Source organism: Neoarius graeffei, chromosome 11 (genome assembly GCF_027579695.1).
Source record: "Neoarius graeffei isolate fNeoGra1 chromosome 11, fNeoGra1.pri, whole genome shotgun sequence".
NCBI classification, from domain to species: domain Eukaryota; kingdom Metazoa; phylum Chordata; class Actinopteri; order Siluriformes; family Ariidae; genus Neoarius; species Neoarius graeffei.
In genome coordinates, this window is record NC_083579.1 from 19,741,016 (window position 1) to 19,761,387 (window position 20,372).

Sequence of the window (20,372 nt, forward strand, 5' to 3'; positions counted from 1 at the left end):
GTGTGGGGTTTTTTTTATGTATACTAAAGTGTGGTTTGGTGTTCCACATGGCTCTGTTTCAGGCCCACTGCTCTTTTCTCTATATATGTTGCCTCTAGATGCAGTTATTTGTAAACATGGTATTCGTTTCCAGTGTTATGCTGATGGCACACACTAATATGTTTCAGCAAACCAAGATGAGGGACACCAGCTTAATAAAAGAGTGAGGGATGTTAAAGGAGATTAGTCACTGGATTCAGTTGCAGACACTGCATACTGAGTCACCTCCTTCTGCCTAATTCTGATGTGTCAGAATGACAGAAGTACTTCTATTAGGATCTCAAGCAACTATAAGCAAATTTGATTGCATAGTAGCTCTGGATGGCCTTTTAGTTGCATAATGGGCAGCAGTAAAAGACCTTAGTGTGATTATTGAGTCCAAGCTCTTACAACCCCGATTCCAAAAAAGTTGGGACAAAGTACAAATTGGAAATAAAAATGGAATGCAATAATTTACAAATCTCAAAAACTGATATTGTATTCACAATAGAACATAGACAACATATCAAATGTTGAAAGTGAGACATTTTGAAATTTCATGCCAAATATTGGCTCATTTGAAATTTCATGACAGCAACACATCTCAAAAAAGTTGGGACAGGGGCAATAAGAGGCTGGAAAAGTTAAAGGTACAAAAATGGAACAGCTGGAGGACCAATTTGCAACTCATTAGGTCAATTGGGAATAGGTTATTAACATGACTGGGTATAAAAAGAGCATCTTGGAGTGGCAGCGGCTCTCAGAAGTAAAGATGGGAAGAGGATCACCAATCCCCCTAATTCTGCGCTGACAAATAGTGGAGCAATATCAGAAAGGAGTTCGACAGTGTAAAATTGCAAAGAGTTTGAACATATCATCATCTACAGTGCATAATATCATCAAAAGATTCAGAGAATTTGGAAGAATCTCTGTGCGTAAGGGTCAAGGCCAGAAAACCATACTGGGTGCCCGTGATCTTCGGGCCCTTAGACGGCACTGCATCACATACAGGCATGCTTCTGTATTGGAAATCACAAAATGGGCTCAGGAATATTTCCAGAGAACATTATCTGTGAACACAATTCACCGTGCCATCCACCGTTGCCAGCTAAAACTCTATAGTTCAAAGAAGAAGCCGTATCTAAACATGATCCAGAAACACAGACGTCTTCTCTGGGCCAAGGCTCATTTAAAATGGACTGTGGCAAAGTGGGAAACTGTTCTGTGGTCAGACGAATCAAAATTTGAAGTCCTTTATGGAAATCAGGGACGCCGTGTCATTCGGACTAAAGAGGAGAAGGACGACCCAAGTTGTTATCAGCGCTCAGTTCAGAAGCTTGCATCTCTGATGGTATGGGGTTGCATTAGTGCGTGTGGCATGGGCAGCTTACACATCTGGAAAGACACCATCAATGCTGAAAGGTATATCCAGGTTCTAGAGCAACACATGCTCCCATCCAGACGACGTCTCTTTCAGGGAAGACCTTGCATTTTCCAACATGACAATGCCAAACCACATACTGCATCAATTACAGCATCATGGCTGCATAGAAGAAGGGTCCGGGTACTGAACTGGCCAGCCTGCAGTCCAGATCTTTCACCCATAGAAAACATTTGGCGCATCATAAAACGGAAGATACGACAAAAATGACCTAAGACAGTTGAGCAACTAGAATCCTACATTAGACAAGAATGGGTTAACATTCCTATCCCTAAACTTGAGGAACTTGTCTCCTCAGTCCCCAGACGTTTACAGACTGTTGTAAAGAGAAAAGGGGATGTCTCACAGTGTTAAACATGGCCTTTTCCCAACTTTTTTGAGATGTGTTGTTGTCATGAAATTTAAAATCACCTAATTTTTCTCTTTAAATGATACATTTTCTCAGTTTAAACATTTAATATGTCATCTATGTTCTATTCTGAATAAAATATGGAATTTTTAAACTTCCACATCATTGCATTCCATTTTTATTTACAATTTGTACTTTGTCCCAACTTTTTTTGGAATCAGGGTTGTATTTGAAGCTCCTGTAGATATTATTACTGGAACAGACTTCTTTCATTTCAGAAATATAACTGAAATAAGAAACATGTCACTTGATGCAGAAAAGCTAGTTCATGCTTTTGTTCCCTCTAGGTTGGATTACTATAATGCCTTGCTGTCTGGATTCTCCATGGCATGGTTGAGCACCAGTTTGTGAAGGGAGGGCAGAGTTAAGAGTGTGAATGGTAAAGATGAGCATACACCTGTGGATGTTTGACTAACAAGGGCTCTCTGAGTCTGGTGGATGCTGGTGAGGATTTGGATGATCTTGGTGAGGGCCAATGGCTCCTGGGCAATGCACCTTCCTCTTCTTCTGTGTGACACTCTCCTGTGTTTATGAGGGAATGAATACAGGCTTGGGCAACTCAAAACGGCATTTACTGTGGCTTTTCAGTGCTTTCTGGTCTACAGTCTCACCCCAGACATAGACATAAACACAAAGTACAGTACAGATCTCATCGCTTTCTATCTCTTGTCACTGCTAAATGAAAACACAGGGCGCTTGTTAGTCAATCAATTGCCAGGTGCATGCTCATCCACTCATGCCTCCGCCCTCCATTCACAAACCAGCACTCAACCACACCCCTGATGCCACAGGGCATAAACAAGTTTCAGTTATTCCAGAATGCAGCAGCCAGAGTCCTGACTAGAATCAGAAAATATGACCACATGCCCTATATCTTATTGACACTGCATTGGTGTCCAGTAAAATTTCTCAGGAATTATAAAAATAGTGAAGACAACAGCAGGGGGCAGAGCTTTCTCTTACAAATCCCCCCAGTTATGGAACACCCTTCCAGTTTATGTTCAGGGCTCAGACACAGTCTCACTATAGGCTGAAAACCTACTTGTTCAGTCAAGTCTTTTGTTGTGGCTTTACCTCTACCTTTTAGGTAAAGCTGCATATCTGGATCATTCATGGGCATAGTGTGTTTTGATAAATTGGGATGTTTGGATGCTCTTGCCTCCCACTCTCATGTGGTCACTCAGATTTGTTGATGGTGGAGTATCTGGCACCATCCCAGGGCACCCTCATGTCATCATAGCTAGTCTTGGCAGAGCCCCTGCTTGCACTCTGCAAATAATGTACATTTTCTTAATCATTACAACAGCACACCTAATAATCTGTTATTTCTCCTTTTCCATTTTCCTCTGGTCACCTCAGGGAGTTTATCCTTGATACTGTGGCCTTTGGCTGGCTCATAATTTATAAATTTAAATTAACATTTTATTTGTAAAGCTTTAAATTCAATTTAAAACTGCTATGTGACAATGTCTGTGTGGCAGTGGGGGCGTGGTCAAGCATCGGTCTGTGACCGGAGGGCGGAGTCAGGGAAGGTAAGTGGCAGAATCACTACACCTGATGCCAATTAACTTGTGTTTGTGTGTCTTCCCAGCAACCACGCCCTATATAAGGAGAGAGAGAGCAGAGGAAGTGAGCTCTCTCCCACACCAGATGACTTGTGTGTATGCGTGTGGCTGGGAGAGTGTGCTTGGCAACTGAAAAGTGCAAATAAAAAGAGTTTTTGGAACTCAATTGTGGCCTGCCGTGCTTCTGTGCTCCACCCACCCGCTCTGATTACTACAGTGGTGCTGAAACCTGGGACCCAAGCACAGAGGAGAACAGCCCCATGGAGTCCTCCACCTTCGCAGACCTGATCCACGCCCTCACCACGGCCCAAGAGAGCCAGCACCAGGTGCTGCTTGCCCTCCGAAAGGAGCAAGAACAACGGTTCGAGGCCCTGGTGCTGGCGCAACAGGAAGATCATCAGGCGTTCCGGCAACTCCTCGCGTCGGTGGGGTCCACCATCTCCACCGCTGCGGGCCCATTCCACCTCACCCTAACGAAGATGGGCCCGCACGACGACCCCGAGGCCTTCCTCACGCTATCTGAACAAGCAGCAGAGGCCTCGGGGTGGCCGGTGGAACAGCGCGTGGCACGCCTCCTCCCCCTGCTAACGGGCGAGGCGCAACTGGCCGTGCTACAGCTCCCCGCCGACAGCCGGCTGGTCTACGTAGACCTGCGCTGGGCCGTCCTCCAGCGTGAGGGGTGCACCCCCGAACAACATCGTCAGTGCTTCTGCGCTCTGCGCCTAGAGGAGGTCGGCCGCCCATTCGCGTTTGGCCAGCAACTCCGGGACGCCTGCAGGCGGTGGCTGAGAGCTGACAACCACGACACCGAGGGAGTCGTCGACCTGGTGGTACTGGAGCAGTTCATCACACAACTTCCCAAAGGAACGGCGAAGTGGGTCCAGTGCCATCGCCCAGCGTCACTGGATCGGGCCATCGAGCTGGCGGAGGATCATTTGGCGGCTGTTCCCGCGGCAGGATCACAGATCCCCTCTTCGCTTCTCTCCTCTCTCCTCTCTCCCTCTCTCTCCCCTTCTGTGTCTTGTCCTCGCCCCATTCCCCCACCGCGGAGGCGGGGGCCGGCTCCCTCACAGCCGGTCCGCCGCACCCACGGTGCCCTCCCGTTTCCCGCTTCCGTGTCTGTCTCTCCCTCCCCTCAGGTGAGTGAGCCCCAGAGTACCGGTGCAGAGAGAAAGCCCGGGCCGGTTTGCTGGCGCTGCGGGGAGCCAGGGCACCTCCAGCATCAATGCTCGGCAAAGGAGGTGGGCGCGGTGGTCTGGATCCCCAACGCGCCAGGAGCTGCCCTCGATCGGGCCGGAGCATATCGCATACCGGTGAGTATCCAAGGGGATACATATCAGGCGTTGGTGGACTCTGGCTGTAATCAGACCTCAATTCACCAAAGCCTGGTGCAAGACGAGGCACTGGGGGGAGCACAGGGGGTGGTGTTGTGTGTGCACGGGGATGTTCACAGCTACCCTTTAGTGTCGGTCCACATTTTTTTCAGAGGAGAAAAATTTAGAGTAAAGGCGGCGATTAATCCTCGCCTCACCCACTAGATAATTTTGGGGACTGATTGGCCGGGATTCGGGGAGTTAATGAGTCATGTAGTGAAGAGTGGGTCGTGACGCAGTTCAGCAGGGGGAGGTCCCGGTGTCGCATTGGCGGAAGCAGCTGTCACAGAGCCGTCTACGTCATCTCCACGTCAGAGTGAGGAGCCACCGGCTCCTCCTCCCTCTCTCGGGAATCCCTTGCAGATTTTCCGTTAGAGCAATCGCAAGATGAGACTCTGCGGCATGCATTTGACCAAGTGAGAGTAATCGATGGTCAAACGCTCCAGCCAAATGCCACCCCGTCCTTCCCCTATTTTTCTATTATGAAGGATAGATTATACCGAGTGACGCAGGACACTCAACCTAAAGAACAAAATCACGCAGCTTTTGATTCCAAAAAGCCGCCGGGAATTGGTATTCCAGGTGGCTCACTTTAATCCCATGGTTGGACACTTAGGGCAGCATAAAACACTAGCCCAAATAATGGCCCAGTTCTATTGGCCAGGGATTTGCGGCGATGTCCGTAGGTGGTGTATGGCATGCCGCAAATGCCAGTTAGTAAATCCAGTGGCCATTCCAAAAGCGCCTTTGTGCCCTCTCCCACTAGAATCCCAAAGAATTGGGATGGATCTCGTCGGGCCATTAGATCGGTCAGCACGAGGGTACTGCTTTATATTAGTTCTAGTGGACTATGCAACGCGATACCCGGAAGCAGTGCCTCTTCACAATATCTCAGCACACAGTATTGCGGAAGCGCTCTTCCGTGTCATCTCCCGAGTTGGAATCCCCAAAGAGATTCTGACTGATCAAGGCACCTCGTTTATGTCACAAACACTGAACGAACTGTATGGGTTATTAGGTATTAAGCCGATCCGCACCAGCGTTTATCACCCACAAATGGACGGTTTAGTCGAACGATTCAATCGCACCCTCAAAAATATAATTAAGAAATTCGTAAGCGAGGATGCATGTAACTGGGATAAATGGCTCGAACCCTTGTTGTTTGCAGTGCAAGAGGTCCCACAAGTCTCCACGGGGTTCTCTCCCGTCGAATTGTTATATGGGCGTAAGCCACGCGGCATTTTAGACGTGCTGCGACAAAACTGGGAGGGACCTTCACCAAGTAAAAATGAAATTCAATACGTTAATGACCTGCGCGCAAAACTCCAAACACTCACACACCTAACCCAGGAGAATTTGCGGCAGGCCTAAGAATGGCAAACCCGCCTGTACGACAAGGGTACGCGCCTTCGGGAGTTCGCACCAGGAGATAAAGTACTCGTACTGTTGCCCACCGTGTGGCCTGCCGTGCTTCTGTGCTCCATCCACCCGCTCTGATTACTACAGTCCGTTGTTAAAAGTGCTATATAAATAAAACTGAATTGAATCCATGCACAGTTTGAGTGTACAGTTCAAATTGTAAATGACAAATTGTTAATCTTTGACTCATTTTGTCAATGTGATGGTTGTGCCTGAACTCTCTCATTTGGTGCCTTGTAATGTGGAGCAGTTGTTCAAGGGCAGTGTTGTAGTCAAGTCACTAAACCTCGAGTCTGAGTCCAGTCTCGAGTCCCCAGTGTTCAAGTCCGAGTCAAGTCCAAGTCATTAAAGAAAATTTCGAGTCAAGTCCATGTCGATTCCACTATTGATCAGAGTTGAATCTGAGTCGAGTCTAACACTCTAACCACACCATTTGACAGTGGCCATTTTAGCACCATTAACATTAGTTTGTTCCTGAACATGACATATGAACAGGTGAATGTGCAGTGTCTCTGTCAGGGAGTGCAAAGTATTCAGTCAGAGATGGTTGGGAGACAGATGTAAGTGCAAGTGTGTTTATTAATACAAGTGAAGACAGGTAAACAATCCAGAACGGCAGGCAAAATCATAAAACAGTGAAACAGGCAATAGGTCAAGCGAGGCAGAAACAGACTATCATAGACTAGGCAGAATCAAAGACAAGAAACAGGAATCAACAAACCAAACAAGGAAATAAGGCTCAGTAATGTGTCAGCAAATGACTGGCGAGTGGCCTCGTGGTTAGCGTGTCCGCCTCTCGATCGGGAGATCGGGAGTTCTACTCACGGTCGGGTCATACCAAAGACCATCATAAAAATGGTACCTACTGCCATCTGGCAAGGCATACTGCAATACAGATACGAGTGGGGAGTCAAACTCTCATGGTTACCAGAGGACTAGCCCCCCACTGTAACCCTAGCTATGTAATAGGCGAGAGGCCGAGGGCTATGGAAACGGAGATCGGCACCGTCCTATGGGCCACATGGCGTGGGAAGGACTTTGAATGTGTCAGCAATGCAACTCAACACTTTGCAAAGTGTGTTTTCACAGTCTTTATATTGGCCTTAATCCTGTGCAGGTGCGAGTTGTTTACAGCGCGTACGCTGTCCGGAGTGCGCCCAAGAGTCTATCTGATGCATGTGCCAAGGTGTGCAGGAGTGACACTTTTGCGCAAAGTTAGTACAAAAATTAATGTAGCTATAAGTATCTTATGCCAAATTATTATGGCATATTGCAAAAAATAAAGAAAAAAATCCAAGTCTTCGCCTCCAATTTACGAGCACAGTTAATGCACGAATTCGGGTCCAAGACTGAGTCATCAGCGCTCAAGTCCAAGTCAAGTCACAAGTCCTTAAAATTAGGGCACAAATCAGACTCGAGTACTTCAAGCCTACTCAAGGGTCTATCTCTTAGGTATCTGCTGTATCTGGGCTTGATAATTTGGGGGGGGGACAAAAAAAAACAAAAAACAAAGAACAAAAAAAACATGCTTTTTGTAGATCCTTGAGAATCTCATCAGAAATGTACTCAGAGAAAAACTCCACTCTTCTCATTGCCTTTGCTGGACCAAGCAGAACCCTGTATTATGCTATTTTTTATATGTTGTTCTCTGTTTTTAAAGGCCATGAATAATGTGAGCGCTGCGACAGTCATTGCTTCTTTTAAAACCTCGCCATCAGTGAGGCTTCTTCTCCTGGCTTCTTGTACTTAGCCAGGAGATGACGAACATAAAATGAAGCCTCAGTATCAGGCTTTGGCTCTCTCAGTAGGTTTTGTGAAAAGTAATTGCTGGGTTTTTAATACCAAGTTTATCTCTTGAATTCTTTTCTCTCATATTTTGTCCTTGGGTGGAAATGAGTCCTTGAATTTCATGTGTGAAGTGGTGTGATGGTGTGCCAAATTACACTTTTTCATCAATGCTAAAGCCTGGTGACATAGCAGTAACCAACTGCTCTATAATATGTTGAGCTTTTGAGAGTCACCCTCCCAATCCTGCAATAGTATTTCATAGTCAATTCACACACTAGCTCAGATACATCATCAAGTCCCAAATGTAAGCACAAAAGAAGTCCACATGGTGAGAGACCAAAGACAGCAGCCAATATGGAGAGAGGACAAGTGACACAGTGCAGTCTAATGCTATTAAAAAAGTTCAAGCTTATGGTCAAAAGTAATTTTCATACACCTGTCATCAATGAATTGATTCTGATTAACCTTAAATAAAGATCAGCTGTTTCTGTCAGATTTTCTTGACATCTTCTTGGTTTCAACCAACTGCTGGAGCCATGGTCTGCAAAGAGCTTACCAAAAGTCTTGTCAAAATGAGGTCAGGAGAGTGGTACAGAATACATTTTCACAACATAAGATATACCATGAAACACTATGAAAACCATCATTAACAAGTAGAGAAAATCCCTTCAAAAATTGATCAATGGACAACAGAAAAAATATCATGGAGACTGCCAAGAGACCTACAGCAACACTAAAGGAGCTGCAGGAACAATAAAGGAGCTGACAAGTACTTGGTCACTCCTTGCATGCGACAGCCTCTCTTATTCTTCACATATTTGGGCTATGATGTAGGGTAATTACACAGAAGGCCTTTCTTGTGAAAACAAAAATATCCAGGCCCACCTACATTTTGCCAAACCATGTGGTGACATCTGATGAGACCAAAGTAGTACATTTTTGGCATAATTCCAATAGATGTGTTTTGCACATAACAAGACAACCAAAGAACCTTTCCTTTTTTTATTCATGAAAACAAGCACATTGTAGATAGATTTTAAAAAATATATATTAATTAAAAGCAGCACTAGTCTCTCTAAAGTCTTCCTCCAGTGTCCTCACTCCCATCATGACCCCAGCAGGGAGGAACTCGGAACTTAAGGCTGCTAAGGAGTCCTTTCCCCTCACAGAGGCCATCAAGTCCAGGGGCGGAAAATACTTCAGTAATTATACTTTGTTACTTTACTTAAGTATGATTTTGGCATATTTATGATTCTTTGGAGTATTACTAAAATTGAATTAGATTAGATTAGATTAGATTAGATTAGATTAGATTAGATTAGATTAGATTCAACTTTATTGTCATTACTCAGTATTAATACAGGGTAACTGAATACTCGTACACTTACACAAGAAAAAAAACATGTTACTACTTCTACACTGTACATCATTTAATGGGCTCAGTTTGGCATCCAATCATTTCAGTTTATTAATGCAGAAAAAACTCAAGAATCTTGCCAATTTGTCATCTGCTGTGACAATGTAGTTAATGCTACAGTTATCTGTATGCACTGGAAGCTGGATAAGCAACAATATAGTATTGTTAAAATTGAGGCTGTGTCTCTCTGGTCATTACAAAAGTTTCAACATGCTGCAAAAAGCAAAGACTTTTTTTTTTAAAAACAAGAGAGGCAATGTTTGTTTGTTTTTTTTTATTCCACTCAAATGCATGCACACAAACTGGTGTTCTGGAGCCTGGTGCCACCTGGTGCCAGTCATCCAGCTAACAAGATGGTTCCACAATATGACCCGATGGCTTCTGTGGAACTCACTCTGTGCATGAAATTCAGGGGGCTGTTAAAAATTATGCTAGTGGATGGGCCCTGTGTGGAAGATGTGGAATTTGCATCTTTGCTTTGCTCTGTGTATTTCCCCAGCATCAAAATCAGGCACATTTCAATGTTAGGAAACCCAATTTCTTGACACATCAGTGTCTGTGAACCATTGCTTTTCTGTTATGCAAACTTGCATTCATATTTCATCTGACCACTGCTTTATCTAAGACAGCAGAAAAGCATTGTTTTTAGGTGTTCCCTTTGTAAGGGAAAATTTTGGTACCTCTCCCTAAAATTCTATCCTATGTCTTTAAATGTTAAGTTACAGTATCTTGCAAAATTCATCCCCCTTGGTGTTTGCCCTGTTCTGTTACATTACAAGATGGAATTAAAATGGATTTTTGGGGGGTTCGCACCATTTAATTTACACAACATGCCTACTATTTTAAAGGTGCAAACTGTTGTTTTATTGTGACACAAACAATAAGATGAAAACGAACAAAAAAAAAAAAAAAACCAGAAATCTGGAGTGTGCATAGGTATTCAGGGGCAAGGATCACTGGAGGAGTAGTACCTTCACTGGTCGGCCTTATAACAATTATGCGTCTCAGACTGGTCTCCCCATATCCAGCGTCATGTGAAGCACAAAATGGGGCCTGTATTCCTTCCTGAGTTGGAGTTTCTATCTTCAAGCGGCCCCATGAAGACCATCTGGCATGGCTCCACGCGCCGCCCCTGGTTTGGCAGAACCCAGCAGATCTAGGGCAGACAACCCCAAGAAAAAACCCACCAAGCTGGTGGTGTGAAGCCAGATGAGGGTTTGGGTCCCTCTGGTGGATTTTAAACACCCAAGTGAATTTTAAGGAAGCACACACACGTTTGAACAACATTATGTTGGTGCTGTCTGGATCCTCCAGGGACAGTGTCATCAGAGCTACTGGAGAAGAGATGACCCCTATTATGTCTGCTACTACAGGAAATGAAGCTGCTGATCTAAATCCAGTTGCTGGAGGGTCAGCAGGTGATGGCTGCAGAAGGGCAGCTTATAGGCTGAATCTAAGGAAAGAAACCAGGATAGCAACTTGGAATGTCCGTACTCTTTACCAGAGCAGCAAATTGACTAATGTGCTACTCAAGATGAACAGAAGTAACAGCCACGTTCTGGGTATTGCTGAAATGCGCTGGACTGGAGAGGGCTATTTTAGAGCTGAAAGTGGAGAGCTTATGGTTTATTCTGGCGGGAGTGAGCACCAGCGTGGAGTTGGTATTATTCTGAGTAAATCCACCACAAATTCTTTACTAAGCTATCACTGCCTTTCTGATAGGGTCATGTCCGTGAGACTAGATGCTAGGCCTTATTCAATTACCTATATTCAAGCTTACACGCCTACATCTACTGCCTCAGATGAGAACATGGAATCATTCTGTGATCACCTATATTCAAGCTTATGCACCTACATCTACTGCCTCAGATGAGAATGTGGAAGCATTCTATGATCACATACAATCCATTGTTAATAAGGTTCCACCTCAAGATATCCTTACTGATGGAGGCGACTTCAATGCAAAGGTCAGAGAGATATTCAAGCGAGGAGTCTGTGGTAGATTTGGTCTAGGTGAAAGGAATGACGGAGGGGAACGGCTGCTCGATTTATGCCAGGACAACAATTTAGTTGCCACAAACACCATGTTTGAACACCCACTGCACAGAAGATTTACTTGGATATCCCCAGATGATTGCACTAGGAATCAAATAGATTACATCTTAATTGGATGGCAGTGGTTAAAGAACGTGAGAAACTTGAGAGCTTATCCCAGTCTAGACTGTGGCTCTGACGACAACATGGTCTCAGCAAACCTGCGCCTGAGCATTCATGTCCTAACCTGTAGAAGGGGGACCACTCATTTTGACTTGGAGAAATTAGAATTTGCTCCCATCTCTGAGCGCTACGCAGTAGAAATAAAGAACAGATTTGAGGCCCTGGATCTCCTGTACAACACAAAAGAGAGCATAGATAAGCAATGGGATGTTTCAAAACAACATCGATGGAGAGTGTGAACCTAATCCTCGACAGACAGGCTATCTACTAACAAGCCTTGGGTCTTTGATGAGTCCCTTCATTTAATAGAAGTGAGATCATCATGTAAGGTGGCAAGACAATTAACTGAAGAAGGAGCACGTAATTACTGCGAGGCCGATGCTGCTGTGCAAAGACAGTTGTGTAGAGATAAGACAGCATAGCTAGAGAATCAGTGTAGAGAAGTACAAGCAGGCCTGGAGAACAATAAGCCAAGATTAGCCTACAACATTGTCAAGAAACTATGCAAAGGCTTCACACCAAAGCAAAGAAATATCAAGGATCATGAAGGGAGGCTGCTGACCAGCCCCAACAATATCGTTAAGTGTTGGAGAGAATACACCTCTGAACTCTACAACAACAAAGAGAGAGACTTCGACAGCTCACTATAAGAGGAAGATCCTAACATTCTTGAATGCAAGGTCCAGGATGCCATTAACAGGCTCCCTAACAGGAACACTCCTGGCATTGACGAGATGCCTGCTGAGCTTATAAAAGCTGGGGGTGGCACTTTTGTCCTGTTCTTCACCAGATTGTGCAATAAGATCTTAGAGACAGGGTCATGGCCTACAGACTGGGTCAACTCAGTCTTTATCCAAATTCCGAAGAGGCAAGGAACAACTGACTGCTCAGAGCACCATACAATAGCGCCGATTAGCCATGTCAGTAAAATTCTTTTACGTATTCTATTGAAACACCTGTCCCCAATAGCAGAAAGGGAGCTTGCCGACGAACAGATGGGTTTCAGGAAAGGCATAGGCACACGCGATCAGTTATTCAACCTCCGTATGATCATGGGCAAGGGAATTTAACCAACCATTATACTTTGCGTTTATTGACTATAAGAAATCTTTTGACCAAGGCTTTACATTAACTTTTGAAACCACTTGTCCTGTCGGGCAAGTTGAAAGGAAATTTACTTGTCCGAATGTGAAGGTGACTTGTCCAAAAAATATTTGAAAAAAAAAAAACACAAATAAACTATTTGTAACCCAACAATCTTTATGGCATTTGTTTCTGAATTCACAACATATGCATAATATCTATGAATCAAAAGTAATCAATACTTGATATACTGAGGCAAAAGTTCAAAAATATAGTAAAACAGACTGATTGATACCATAATTCACCAATTATTATGCTGAAGTTCAGAAGCAATATATTCCAATAGAGTAGAAATTATGAACATAAAGTTTTAAGAACAAAATAACTATACTATGAGATCCAGAAACACTAACCATTATATATACACAGATCAGTACTCTGCAGTTCAGTAACAAATATCACAAAAAGTAACATTATCATAAAATTTATGACTTGATGAGATATCACTAGTTTGGACAAGAGAAACAAATAACAACAATGCTACAAATAAAAACAACTGATAACAAATATTGACTGATTAATACTGTAAATCACGGATTATTATACACTGAAATCTAGTTATCAAATGACAAGATAATATATCTTGTTATGAAAACCTCCACACCTCTACTGACTCACAGATGAATGGATACAAATAAAGTTTTTATTCATCTTCATCTATCAACCCTTGAGTTCTGCTCCATCAATTGGACTCCATCAATCATTAATTTATTTATGAGAAATTGAAAACCAGAAAATTAAAATTATATATATTTTCATTTTGAAATTATTAATTTTGAATATATATCCTCCACTGATTAATTGTTGTCTAATTATTCAGTGGATGGTATTTAATGGTCAAAAAAGATAATTTCAAATAATCCATAATTATATCTAAATTATAGAGCCCTATGTTTCAAATCCCTAAACTCCCATTACTAATTAGTTAATTAATACAGCCGGTAACCTAATTAGCAGCCATCTGACAGCTTGGTATTTCATAGATAACTTTCCCCACTCCTACCTCACTCCCTGTCAATCCACACGCATGCAGGTGCACATTCCCCGCCAGCACACGCTCGGCTATATAATGAACACCATCAACAACAATTCAAAGATTTGGAAATTACCACATACTCAACGTAAATCATGGGCGATTGCTCTAAGACAACGAGGGAGGCTCAGCCTCCTCTAAAAATGAAGAACATCGTGTAGGATGAATTGCGCTAGGCTTATGTTATAGCCGACCTTATAACATTGCTATTTCAGATCCAGAATCATAGAAATATATGTGCTCAACCCAACTACAGTGTGAAATCATTCCGTTATAACTTTCCCCAGTTCGCCTAATGTGTGCGTGAGTTTTTCCCCCTCGTGACAACGCGATGCAGCCCAGCCTCAGTGGACTTCAATGGAATTTGGGAGCTATGCGCTTTTCAATCTCAAAATGCAAGACGATTATTGGACAAATACTGTGAAAACGCCCGCCCACGGAGTCCCACGGACTCCCAGCCTCAGTGGACTTCAATGGCATTTGGGAGCTATGCGCTTTCAATATCAAAATGCAAGACGGTTATTGGACAAATACTGCGAAAACGCCCGCCCACCGGACTCCCAGCCTCAGTGGACTTCAATGGCATTTGGGAGCTATGCGCTTTTCAATCTCAAAATGCAAGACGATTATTGAACAAATACTGCGAAAACGCCCGCCCACAGGACTCCCAGCCTCACAGTGGGAGGGACATGGCAGTTTCCGTGAGGAGACTGGTGATTGGTGAAAGCGGCTGGATATTTTCTTTGATTGACAGCTCGTTTCAAATATAGACAGGCAGCGGTGAATTTCAGTTCAGTCCCATGCGGATTCGCAAGTGGTGTGATATATTGTAAGAGATCAGCTTACATTTCGATTTCATTCATTACATACGGTTTCTACCAGCTATTTTAGTTTGTATATATTTTCATTGTAAATAAAGTGTAAATATAGTGTTGTCAAGTTTGCTATCTTAGTTCCAGAAATTTCGTTTATTTGAGTGACTGAACTTGAACTTGAGGGGGCTAGTCAGCTAGCAAGAAAGCTGCACACGGATGCCAAGCATTGCTGACTTAATTTTGGCGAAGCCATTTGCCAGTCTTCCTTTCGAGGAAAAAATTAAAATTAAAGAGCAGGGTAGACCAACGCCTCAAATTGACTTGGTGAAAAAGGTAGGGAATAATACCCGTTCCTTTCAGCTCTTCTGGTATGAGAAAGTGAATTGGCTAACAGCAAGTGACCCACATCAACAACAGTAAATAGGCTACTTTAGTAATATGTCATGGATGGACCAAAAATATAAAATCTATTTAAAATGTTTATGCTGAGTATATTATATTGGAATATATATTTTTCTGGATATGAATTAAACACAGCTACAATTTGGAAAACATTTTTAAACAAAAACACAGCCGAGAACATTTCACACTACAGACCTGGATTAAAAGTGAAGGGTTATCAAAATTGTCAATAAAACATTTCTCAGTCAAAATAAGTAAAATATAGGGAAAGTGTCATTGAATGAAATGTGTGGCACCCAGCTCTATGTTTGGCTCCCCAAGGTCAGTGCTTGTGCCTATTCCAGAACACTCTGCTGTTACTGCTGAGATTCCTGACAAAGAGCTGCTTTCAATAATGATCAATTTTTAAACAACATGCCACAATTTTAAAATATAAAATGTTAAAATATACCCCCCCCCAACACCACCATCATGTATATTGGACAGTAGGCTAATGGGCCAAAAGAACCTGTTATTTCACAGTTTGTGACCCTGCCAACAATCAGCCAGATCAGAGGCAAAAGTATGGGCAAAATTTATGTTTTTTCTTTTTTCTTTTAAAATCTGGAAATATTGTAACCGACCAGCCTCCCCTGTTTGAAAGACTACCAGCAGCGACTGACGTAAATATACAGTTGAATAATGATCCCGCCGACAGAAATGTCAACAAATCCACGTATATGACACGATTAAAACCAATCATAAACAACCGTTTACTTTTCAGCTCAAATACACAAAGCAGTATTGGCCGGTTTCGCAAGTGGAATATTGCACATGCGCACATCGCTCTTTCAAAATAGAAACATCCGGCGATTCATCAAAACAATATGATGAGTGAGATGCTTCGGAAATCATGTGAATAAACTGATAAATTTGATATGTAACCCGAATATCGGCGTATTTTGGCACTTGTCCGATCGGACAAGTAACTGAGACGATGAGCTTGTCCGACATTAAGTATCACTTGTCCCGGACAAGCGGACAACCATTAATGTCGAGCCCTGCTTTTGACTCTGTCAACCCCTAAAAGCTGTGGGAAGTACTCCGCCATATGGGTGTAGGAAATGGCGCTGTCAACATCATTCGATGCCTATATGAAAACCAGCAAGCAACAGTCAGGGTGGAACAAACCCTCACTGATTGATTCAGAGTGGAAAAAGAGGTATGGCAAGGGTGCCTTCCATCACTGCTTTGCTTCAATCATTACAGTGAAGAGGTAATGAGGAAATCCGCTGACAAGCTAGCCTGGGTGGTCAATGGCCGCGCAATCAACAACCTTCATTATGTGGATAACATTGTTCTGATTGCTACCTCCCCAGAACAGCTGTAGCAACTGGTAGATGAGGTTGACACAGTCTCAAGAGAATATTCCCTTGAGATCAACACCGCCAAAACGAAGACTACGGCAGTGACCTGAGAAGTAGAAGTGATCAACATCTACTGTAATGGTGTGCTACTTGAGCAAGTCAGCTCGTTCAAGTACCTTGGGCCTACCAGGATGCTAACTGCAGCAAGGAAATCCATCGTTGGCTTGACATAGCTAGAACAACCATCAAAGCTTTAGCCAAACTCTGGAAAGACCATACCCTCAGTAAATCCCTGAAGGTTAAACTTCTTGAAACACTCCATCACAACCTATGGTGCCGAAAGTTGGACCTTCAGGAAAGATGATATGAAGTGCATCGAGGCATTCGATTTGTTCGGATACTGCAGAATTTTACGGGTTAGCTGGGTAGAACATAGAACCAGTGAGTCCATTCTGCAGCAACTGAACACCCAAAGGAAACTCCTGCCTGCTATCGCCAAACATAAGCTAGCCTATTTTGGTCACTTAACAAGAGCTGGAGGTCTAACATGTACTATCCTGGATGGTCGAGTGGAGGGGACTAGATCAAAAGGTCAGCCTAGGAGGAGATGGATGGATGACATTCAAGATTGGACAGGCCTGATCGGTGCCGTGTGCTCTGCCTTGACACGGGACAGGCAGGGTTGGAGGGGTGCATGTGCATCTCCCAGGATTGCTGATCCTCAAACATGAGGATAGCCAGAGAGAGAGAGAGAGAGAGAGAGAGAGAGAGAGAGAGAGAGAGCATAGATATTCACCTCCTTTCATATGAAACCCCTCAATAAGAGCTGGTAAAACCAATTCACTTCATAAGTCACATAATTAGTTGAGTAAGATCCACCTGTGTGCAAAGTGTCACATGATCGGTCACGTGATGTCTGAATAAATCAACCTGTTCTGGAAGGACCATGACTGCAACACTACCAAGCAAGCAACATGAAAACCAAGGAGCACTCCAAATGGGTCAGAGACAAAGTTGTGAAGTATAGATCAGGGTAGGGTTATTAAAAAAATATCCCAAACTTTGAATATCCCAGGGAGCACCATTAAATCCATTATAGCAAAACGGAAAGAATATGACACCACTACAAACCTGACAAGAGAAGGCTGCCCACCAAAACTCACAGACCAGGCAAGGAGGGTATTATTGAGAGAGGCAACAAAAACACCAAAGATAACACTGAAGAAGCTACAAAGATCCACAGTGGAGATGGGAGTATCTGTCCACAGGACCACGTTAAGCCATACACTCCACAGAGTGGGGCTTTATGGAAGAGTGGACAGAAAAAAGTAATTGCCTAAGAAAACACACTTGGAGTGTGCCCAACAGCATGTGGCAGACTCCCCAAACACATGGAAGAAGATTCTCTGGTCAAATTAGACTAAAATTTATCTTTTTGGCCATCATGGGAAATGCCATGTGTGGTTCAAACCCAACCTCCTGAGAACACCATTCCTACAGTGAAGCATGTTGGTGGCAGCACCATGCTGTGGGGATGTTTTTCATCTGCAGGGACAGGAAAGCTGGTCAGGACTGAAGGAAAGATGGACGGCACTAAATACAGGGCAATTCTGGAGGAAAACCTGCTTGAGTCAGCCAGAGGTTTGAGACCGGGACGAAGGTTCATATGTTCCAGCAGGACAATGACCCTAAACATACTGCTAAAGCTACACTGGAGTGATATAAGGGGAAACATTTAAATGTCTTGTACAGTAATGGCCTAATCAAAGCCCAGACCTCAGTCCAATTGAGAATCTGTGGCATAACTTGAAGATTGTTGTACACCAATGCAACCCATCTAACTTGGAGTTGGAGCAGTTTTGCATTGAGGAATGGGCAAAAATCCCAGTGGCTAGATGTGCTAAGCTAATAGAGACATACCCCAAGAGACTTGAAGTTGTAATTGCAGCAGAAGGTGGCTCTACAAAAGTATTGACTTCGGGGGGGGGGGGGGGGGGGAATACCTATATGCACACTCCAAATTTCTGTTTTTTCATCTAATTTGTAAGTGCGATCTAAAATACAGCCTTGGTTGATGCACTCAAGCGCTTTTTCAAATGAACAGCTGATTTGAATTTATGGATTTAGTTTGATGAAAGGATATTTATTGTATCTCAAAATGAAGATTGATTGAACCTTGATTCCAGTGTGAATTGTTCCTACCGTGCAGTATGGAAGTGCAAGATGTTGCTTTGTATGCCCAGATTTCCTGATTAGTTTGAAGTAGCACTTGCCACGGTCAAAAACCGTATGGATGCATACTTTGCATTTCTGAGTCCCCCTGAGAGGATACGCGTGCCACACTAAATTAGGTCTGACCGATCAGGTGCTGCAGTCACCTGTCTAAAGTGGGAGGGTCCAAAATGCAGTTCCATATTGCTCAGAGTAGACAATATGCATCAAAATCATAATATTATTGTTTCAAGCCATCATAAATAAAAAACAAATTAAATATTTCATATTTGTATCATACCATTACCATAAATAATAATAGCTCATTCTGGCTCCAACATTCCGGCCCCTAATTGTTCCGTACAGTACAGTTACAAAAAAATCATAGAAGCCAGCCAAATGTACAAGTAGCTCATTACTTTGATATCACATTTACATCATTTAAGTCAACAATTCTGCATTTCTTTCCTTTTTTTGATCCACCAGAGTTTAATCATATATCAGTCCGTAAAGTCCTTCAAAAAAAAGGGAATAAAAATTCTTTCAAAAAACATGAATTTATGCAGTCCTATTTTATATTAAACTTTGGTCAAATATCTGTCACATTTTGCGAAATTTTTTTTACCTTGCGCAATACCAGAAAAATTCAGTTGAAATCAAGCCATTTGAGGCGAATTCGTCCGCCTCTGAAAAAACCTGGTATTTGGATTTCCCGGCAAACACTGATTTTCATGACATCACGTGCAGGACACCTCCCTCTGAATCCTACATCAGTGCTGGTTTGTTTATGAGAAAACGACCTGGTGGTTTTCTGCAAATTTCTTCAACGTTATCACGTAATTATTAAAATGGCTAACAGATGTATCGTAGGAGGGTGTAGCAACACCAGTCTTGATGGGATTAGTACTCATCATTTTCCAAAAGACCGGACAATGAGAGAGAAATGGGAGCACTTGGTCTACACAGGCTGTGCACTGAAACTGTGCAAGCGCTTCCGCAGGTAATATCACGAATCTGGCTCCAGACTCCCTTGGGATTTTTCCAGACGCATTTTGTTATTTTATTTTTTTCTGCTGTAGACAGATGGCTTTGTGCAAAATTACCCTTCTGGATGAGTGTGTAAAGGGACATACTTTCATATAAAAAAAACTAAATTGGTCCAGCATATGCACTTTAATGTTGTTACATGATGGTGTCTTGGCAGAGTGGCCGGGTGCTTAGCTTCAGGTAGCATAGCAGATCTGACCAACCTTCCACCAACTTTTAATAGTTCATCATGAAGAACTGTGATAAGTTTATGGATGTGACTGTTCTGCTTTACAGGCATTCCTCTCCTCAGAGATGCGAGTTCATCTTTGTATTCTGTTGATTGACAGAATTGGGTAATGGCATTTTCAGCTTCCTGTAAGTCCTCCACAGATAGCAGAGTTTTGCCATTTCTTTTTCCAGTGTATCTTTCCTGTCCTTCTTTTTTCTTTGCAGACTTTGCAATGAATCTTTAATTCTTAGTAGCCACACAACAGCCTTTCAGAGGTGATGCCATTCTGAATAGTAGGTGATTAATTTCATGACCGTTTTCACAGATTCATCCATGGGGACAACACTTACAGAGAAGACCTTCACTTCAGGATCATCCTGTGCCAATGTGAATTCTGGACATTGAGGCCACTCTATTTCTAGATGTTGCAGGAATTCAGGGCCACATAAAATTCTGGAAACGTGTCACTCACAAGCTTCTTGATGCACAATCAGCAGGATTCAGAATGCTGCTGACA

The 20,372-nt window shown here is 43.1% G+C and overlaps 1 protein-coding gene across 24 annotated transcripts in view; it reads right to left on the bottom strand.

Moving 5' to 3' along the window:
• Window positions 1–20,372, bottom strand: part of gphna (gephyrin a) — a 471,572-nt gene that overhangs the window by 313,225 nt on the left and 137,975 nt on the right. The window lies entirely within an intron of this gene.